The following is an 8109-nucleotide window of genomic DNA, read 5'->3' on the forward strand; positions in this document are numbered from 1 at the left end:
TCACACACACACACACACACACACACATACTCTCTCTCACACACACACACACACACACACACGACTAAATAATTGACCCTTATGAGTCTAAATCTCAGGCTCTTTCTCAGTTGATTTCAGGCTCTGCCTGTGTTCTTGTTCATCTTCATCTCTCTTTTAGACCAAACTGTTCACGTTGAGGATTGACAGCATCAGTGGACATAAAGATACATCTATTAAACTGACTTAAAGAAGTGCTCGAGTTATCCAGGTTCCATTTTTAAGAGAAAAAAATGTGATTTAACGCTGTTTTGCAGTAGTTTGTGGATTATGATGTAGTTGCATGAATGCATATCAATCTATTGTTTGTGTAAATTGTATTTGATGACTGATGCCTTTGAGATTCATTAGTTTAGTTATAGTCTCTTCCTGGTTTTTGTGTGTAAGCATTGCTTTTGTCTTCCAGCAGAGGGCGATCTCACACAACTCAGTCCTGCTCAACTTTACCCGCCAACAGAAGAAATCAGAAAACCTGCTAAAATAACACCAACACCTTTATTCAATCAGACCTTTATTTCATCTTGTGCGTGTGGATCGGCAGTAAACAGATGATCATATAACAGATCAACAGCTGTAATCTGATTGTGATGTTGTTCATTGACTCCAATCTGCCCTGCGTTTGTTACATTAATTCATATACGACTTCCGCATGTTTGATGTTAATTTTACATGTACTTGTACGACTGGTGCATATTTAAGGCAGCGTATTTTAACATACTGCATGCCCTAAAATTGTCTTGATACTACAAACATTATCTAGCAACATTTATATTCACATGTGCATTAACTTCAGGCCTTCAGAAGGACATTTCAAAAATAATTGTAATAGAAAATCTGCATCATGATGAGTGTTTCAATAAATATCTGTGAACATGAAGCGTCTGGCCCTTTGATCGTCACTGGAATCAGATGAAAGCTCATGTCAGAAGAGCTGATATGCACCGATAACACGCCGAAGCATGTCTGATACGGTCTGAACACCATCAGACCTGCATGAACCACACACGCTGGAGTTCTGCTCACTCTTACAGAACAACTTCAGCTTTGTGATCTTCTTATAAACAATGAATCCAAATGACTTTAAACACGGAATGCTGTTTCGCTTGGAAGCTTGAATCTGCCCAATTAAAAAAGTTTAAAAAGTCAGAATTTTGAATTTCTATCTTATATTAGTCCAAATTGTGAGGAAGTTGCAATTACCAGTTTTTATTTTACATTTGTATTGTTTGTTTTCATGGCAGAAACAAGCTAGGTTTAGTCTGTAATGCAAACTCAATTTAAACAAAAAATTATATGTGACCCTGGAGCACAACACCAGTGTTAAGGGTCAATTTTTGGAAATTGAGATGTATGCATCAGCTGAAAGCTGAATAAATAGCTTTCCATTGATGTATGGTTTGTTAGGATCGCACAATATTTGAAAATCTGGAATCTGAGGGTGCAAAAAAATCTAAATATTGAGAAAATCATCTTTAAAGTTGTTCAAATGAAGTTCTTAGCAATGCATATTACTAATCAAAAATTAAGTTTTGATATATTTACGGTAGGAAATGTACAAAATATCTTCATGGAACATGATCTTTACTTAATATCCTAATGATTTTTGGCATAAAAGAGAAATGTATAATTGTGACCCATACAATGTATTGTTGGCTATTGCTACAAATATACCCCAGCGACTTAACACTGCTTTTGTGCTGCAGGGACACTTTTTAAAAAAATGAATCCTGACATTTAGCTTCAGTTGTGTGATATCATACTTTCACCACCCCATTATTCTTAAAAATACTGATGACATCAAAGTCTTTCTGGTCACATGCTGCTTTCCATCTTTCATTAAGTTCTCAGTGTTTCACCACAACCTTTTCAAGCTCAATCGATTCTCATCACACTGAGAAAACAAAACAAAAAACAGTTGATCTTTATTCAAAACTTGATAATACCTAGAATATCAAAATCAACTGCGGGCGGCTGATCCTTCTCCTATTTAGCTCCCAAACTCTGGAACAATCTACCTAACATTGTTCGGGAGGCAGACACACTCTGTCAGTTTAAATCTAGATTAAAGACCATCTCTTTAACCTGGCTTACACATAACACACTAATACGCTTCTAATATTCAAATCCGTTAAAGGATTGTTAGGCTGCATTAATTAGGTCAACCGGAACCGGGAACACTTCCCATAACACCCGATGTACTTGCTACATCGTTAGAAGAATGGCATCTACGCTAATATTAGTCTGTTTCTTTCTTATTCTGAGGTCACCGTAGCCACCAGATCCAAAAAATGAAATGATAAAAGCTTTTCTCCATCAGGTGAATAGTTTAGCCTCACTGCTGTGTGCTGTGGCTTCAGTGAGTCATCAGAAGCTCATGTAAAGTCATGTTAACACGCTGTAAGCGTTTATCTTCAGTGTTATCTTCAGTGACTGCTGTAAAGCTGATGAGTGACGCCAGTTAAAGTCAGAGATGGGAACCCAAACAAAACATGCTCTCTTTTAGAAATGTTTAACTCATGTGGCACAAAAAAAGCAATAAAAATCTATTTGAAAAACATTTCCTAAAAGTGTGGTTTACAACGCATATCTAAAATATATACTCTAAGATGTACTTTTACAATCCTACAATTTAGTCCGGGTAAATGAGAAAAAAGCGATATAGATTATACAATATAAATATGTTTATATTTAAAATATATTTTTAAAAAGTGGGCAAAATAATTACAATAAATAGAAAAAATAGGAAAGATATTAAACCTTAAAAAATATATATATATTTAAGTAAAAATATTTAACATATTACATATGTTTTGGTAATTTTTTGCAGATTTTGTAAAAAAAAAAAAAAATCAGCAAATTTTTTTTTGCCATTGCGAAATGATTCTGCTCACCTGTATATTCTCTGCTTTGGTTACTGTCTGCAGGAACGTTCAAACACTGTCATTTGGAAGCGGCTCTGATTCTCTTATGTTTGCATAATTCAGTCTGTCATGACAAGTCACTAATGGTGAGAGAAACGCGACTGAGTTGAGCTCGATGATTCTACTGTGAGACTAGAAGGACGAGAACTGAACAAACACCAGTGTTTCAGATTGAGAGCCGCTTGTAATGTTTGAGGACGGTTTGATGCAGATGTACAGTATTCACTCACGAGCTACATTACGATTTAACACCAAATTCTCTTTTATTTGAATATTTCTGTTTATGTTCTTAACTGTCATGAAAATAATGCCACAGTGCAAGAAATATTAAAGAGAATTATGCAAATTCCTGCGGACCGCCACCTGCTACAGTCATTAGAAAACACCCACCATGATGCTTTTACTTTACCTTATTTTAACTTTACACAAAATGTTAATTTATTCAAGCTTTGAAATATTCATTAACATCAATTAACCACCCACTCAGATCGCCTTTATAAGCTGCGGTCTGTCGTCTGATCCCGCATGACGCAGTCCTGCTATTCAATAAAATATCAATAAATCAAAGCAACTTTAATGATCAATGAATGATTTATCAGAGGCTTCAGACGACGGAAACATCCGGAGTCATTTCATATTTAGGCTTGGGAACAGATTTAATCCTCTTTAAATTTACAGACACTGTGTGTGTGTGTGTGTGTATATATATATCCATGTGCATATATGCATATAAGTCTTTGAATGAAATGCACAAAGCATCGCTCACACACTCAACAAGCTCATCCCGTCCAACAGGTGTCACAACCGTCTCTCTCTCATTCACACGCATGTATTACTTCAAACCTCCGAGACACTTTCCATGATGCGTTTCTGTCCTAGTATAGACTCACGTGACCCTTGACCTCATGGGAGTGAACCGAACATCATTCAGAGCGCTCTGAATTCAGACAGAAATCAAAGACCACTGACATCACTGCAATCCTGTGACATCTGACGAAAAATATCAGAGAGATCCGTGATTGTTAAAGGAGTAAAATACAGCCCCAAACATGTGTTCATGATAACAGCACATATTCAGTTCTGATGAGTAAACAAAACAAACCACACAGTGATGTTCATCGGCTCATCCTCTGGGGAAACATTCCTAACATTAAACTCAAATGTTCTGAAGCTACAGTAGAAAACAAGAAGAACGCAGAAGTTTAGACGAGGTTTAAGAACAAACCTAAGAAAAATGAGAATTTGAATTCTTTTTAAGAAGTTATTTTCAATGATTTGTAACTTAGGAAAACCTCCAACTCACCTTAAATGTCCAAAATTAAGAGCTTCCACAAACTCACTGGCTGTTTCAAATATTAAGTATTACAGCAGAATATTAATTACATATAATTCATATTACTACACCGAAATTGTAATTGGTGTAGAAACAATTTTCACTCAGAAATTGCTTGTTAATTTCACAAATAATGACAAACGTTAAGTAACACATTGAGTTTTGAATTAAAAAACTGAAATAGTATTTTCTTGTAAAACATACTCCAATAATCTTTATTCCAACAATTATTTATTTGCAGTATACTGCTAGATTTTACATTCTTTATCTAGCAGAAATTTCTCCTGTTACAGTTAGTCACCAAACGAATAAATCTCAAACTCTTTAAAAAATAGTTGTGGAATACTTGCTACTCGAAAAAGGCTTTATGGAAAAACTCGTTCAGATTTATCAGCGTAATGCAGTGAATGTGTTGCATGAGACAAGAAAAGCTCATAGTAGCATAGTTTATACAACCAGATGAAATCAAACTTTGCATTTTAGTCTTCTTAAAGGGGTCATATGAGGCCCATTTTCCACAAGTTGATATGATTCTTTAGGGTCTTAATGAAAAGTCTGTAACATAGTTTGGTTAAAATTTCTCAATGGTAGTGTAAGATTTTTTTTTTTCAGTAATTGCACTTAGGCACATTCTCACAGTTTTCTAAAGGAGATTTATATCTTGTAAAGGTTTTGGGAATCAGGCCCTGATGGTGGATCTCTGAGGCTTGCGCTCACATATACATTCTTCTCTGAAGCTCTCATAGTTTCCATTTTGACTTTTGAAACAAATATTGTTAAACTAGATGTTTCTGAGCTGTCAGACTCCCAGAAGTTCAAACACTGACGTCCAGATGTGGAGCAGTTTGCTCTGTAATTGTAGTTCTTGCACATGAACACAAAGAGCTGCTTGCTCGTGATGAATTACAGATCTTCTGAAGAACGTGAGGCTGTAAACTCACTGGTCTGCTGATTGAAAGCTTCACAAAACACGGCCGTAATTGAAAAGTCCTCGAGTTATTCTGAGACGGTATGGGAACGAGGAGGAGAAGAGATGGAGACACACTGCGCTGCGAGATCTTCTTCATTACATTCACTGTTCAAACAAACAGTGTGAGTGTGTGTGTGTGTGTGAGTGTCTGAGTGTGTGTGTGTGTGTGTGAGTGTGTGTGTGAGTGAGAGTGTGTGTGTCTGTGAATCCTGAAAAATAAAATGTATCACAGTTTCCTCAAAAATATTTTGTATATAACTGTTTTCAACATTGCTAATAATCAGAAATGTTTCTCGAGCAGCAAATCAGCATATTAGAATGATTTCTGAAGATCATGTGACACTGAAGACTGGAGTAATGATGCTGAAAATACAGCTGCGCATCACAGAAATACATTACAGTTTAACAGATATTCACATAGAAAACAATTTTACTGTAATTTTGAACAAATAATCGCAGTCTTGGTGAGCAGAAGAGACTTCATCAAAAACAACAGCTGGTAGTGTTTATATACACATGATCAAATGTACCATTTATAGTTTTACAATTCATTACCAAAGCTTTATAATATCAATCTCATAAAGCTTATGAAATTCAGAACAAATGAGCCTCTTCTATGATTTGACTTGTCTTTAATTTTTCCCCATGCAGCTCATTTACAGTCCCGACGCTGCTCTTCATTAGACACGAACCGATTGTTTTATTGTTGTTCATATTAGCAATAACTCTGGGTGTTTTATGAGGATTCTGCTGTCGTGTGTCTGTTCTGAAGCGCTCTGGACTTTCCCCTGGAATCAGCAATCGTGTAAAAGCCTGAGTGTTTTTGTGCTGCAGCCTCACATAAAATAAAGCCTGACAGTTAATGTGACTCGTCTAGACGATATTTTCAGCATTAATTCAAGTGGCTAATTAGTATTTTATTGTCCAACCCGACTGGGTCTTTTTCCCTCCTCGTATTTTCCTCGACTTTGTTTTTTTCCAAGTGTTGACGTTCAGTGTGTGGGCTTTCAGCTCATATATTCTGGCTCATTCTCAACTTAAACATTCACAACTAATGAATAATGCACACTATTTTAGAAAATAAGGTTATTTTAAAATATCCAATTTCACTAGAGACGTCAAATGGGTTGTGAACACTGTTTTTCTGCTGACATAATTATCAGTTACCATAAAAGACTATTTTCACTTTTCCCTCAGTGTGTATAAACACGTCTACACACATAATGTGGATCATTTCATTACCTCCACACACACACAAATATTATGGTAAAGTAACTCGGTTTATCTATGTGCATTTCTAATATTGTTGCATGCTGGACTTTTCCCTCGTCTAAAATGATTTTCTGTGCTACTCGCAGCATGAGGCATAAAATAACCCAGAATATTCCTTGAATGTGTCGAATATAGATTATTTTAGAGGAAACTCTGATGGTTGTGAATGGGTGCCGTCAGAATGAGAGTCAAAACAATAAGAAACAAATCCAGCATTAAGACGCTTATAACTAAAATACGAGTTCATAATCCATAATAACGCTTCCTCCAGTGAAAAAGTGTTCTGGTGTGAATCAGGAGAGAAATCTGCACAGATCAAGCACCGTTTAAACAGCCCTAAACACATATGTGGCTGGATTTTGATGTGAGAGACAACAGCAGATGCACTTTTTCACTGGAGGAAGAGTTATTATGGCTTATGAACTCTATGTATTTTAGTTATAAACGTCTTAATGCTGGATTAGTTTCAGCTTTTGTCTTCTCCAGATGTTAACTGATGGACTGGAGTGCTGTGGATTACTTGTGGATTATTGTGATGTTTTTATCAGCTGTTTGGACTCTCATTCTGACGGCACCCATTCACTCCAATGCTGAGACACTGATGCAATGCTACATTTCTACAAATCAGAGACAAACAAATACAAAAAAGAAACAAACTCATCCTGATCTGGGATGGCATGAGGGTGAGCACATATTAATTTTTTGGGGTGAACTAGTCCTTAAACATTATATTTTCTCAAGGGAACAAAATGCTTTCTGATAATTGTGAGAGTGTGTGCACACAGAAGAGACACACACATGATTTGCACACTTGTAATTGGCCTGCGGTGAAGATTCTCCACATTTTTTGGCTTGTTCAGCGTGAACACATGCCCTACAGACTCATGAAGTGTGTTTCAGGATGAATCTGAATCTCAGACCGGTGGAAATCTATTAAACGATTCCTGAATCCGTCGACTCCTGTTCTAGAATAAAATCTAGATGAGAAACGGCCCGCTGTCTCATCAAGCGTCTGTGTTCGCAGTGTCGTGAACGAGCAGAAATCAAGTTTAAACCACCAGAAGCTTAAAATAAGTCTGAGTTTAATGAGTGGTCTGAACGCGGCGGAGACCCTGTATTTATTCAGCCCGCACACATGAACTACATCAAACTCAGTAAAAACCGTTTCATTATGTTTGTAGCTCGAGCTTCTCAACGCTGAGATGTTCACATACTGCCTGATGAGGAGGAATCAACCAGCCAAAATCATTTACTCGTGAACACAAGAGCAGATGTTCAGTGTATAATTGTGAAAGTGCACATGTGAATAAATGTGATCGTTTTATAATGCACGTACTTTCAGTGTTTCCAATTGGATAAACCCACTTTATACTATAATTACTGGTTTACACAAGCGTCAGGACAGTTCAGTTTGTTCATTAAAAACCACAATCTGATGTTACTTAATCCTGTCAACATGCATACAAACACACCTCGGGTGTGGCTTCACCTTTCACTCTCTCTCCGGCACACACACACCCTCGTCAGGTTCATCAGACGGAAGTGTCTCGCCCCTGTCTTCATCTCGTGCGACT

The sequence above is a fragment of the Sinocyclocheilus rhinocerous genome, unplaced genomic scaffold, assembly GCF_001515625.1.
Source record: "Sinocyclocheilus rhinocerous isolate Xijiao unplaced genomic scaffold, SAMN03320098_v1.1 scaffold124, whole genome shotgun sequence".
NCBI lineage: Eukaryota > Metazoa > Chordata > Actinopteri > Cypriniformes > Cyprinidae > Sinocyclocheilus > Sinocyclocheilus rhinocerous.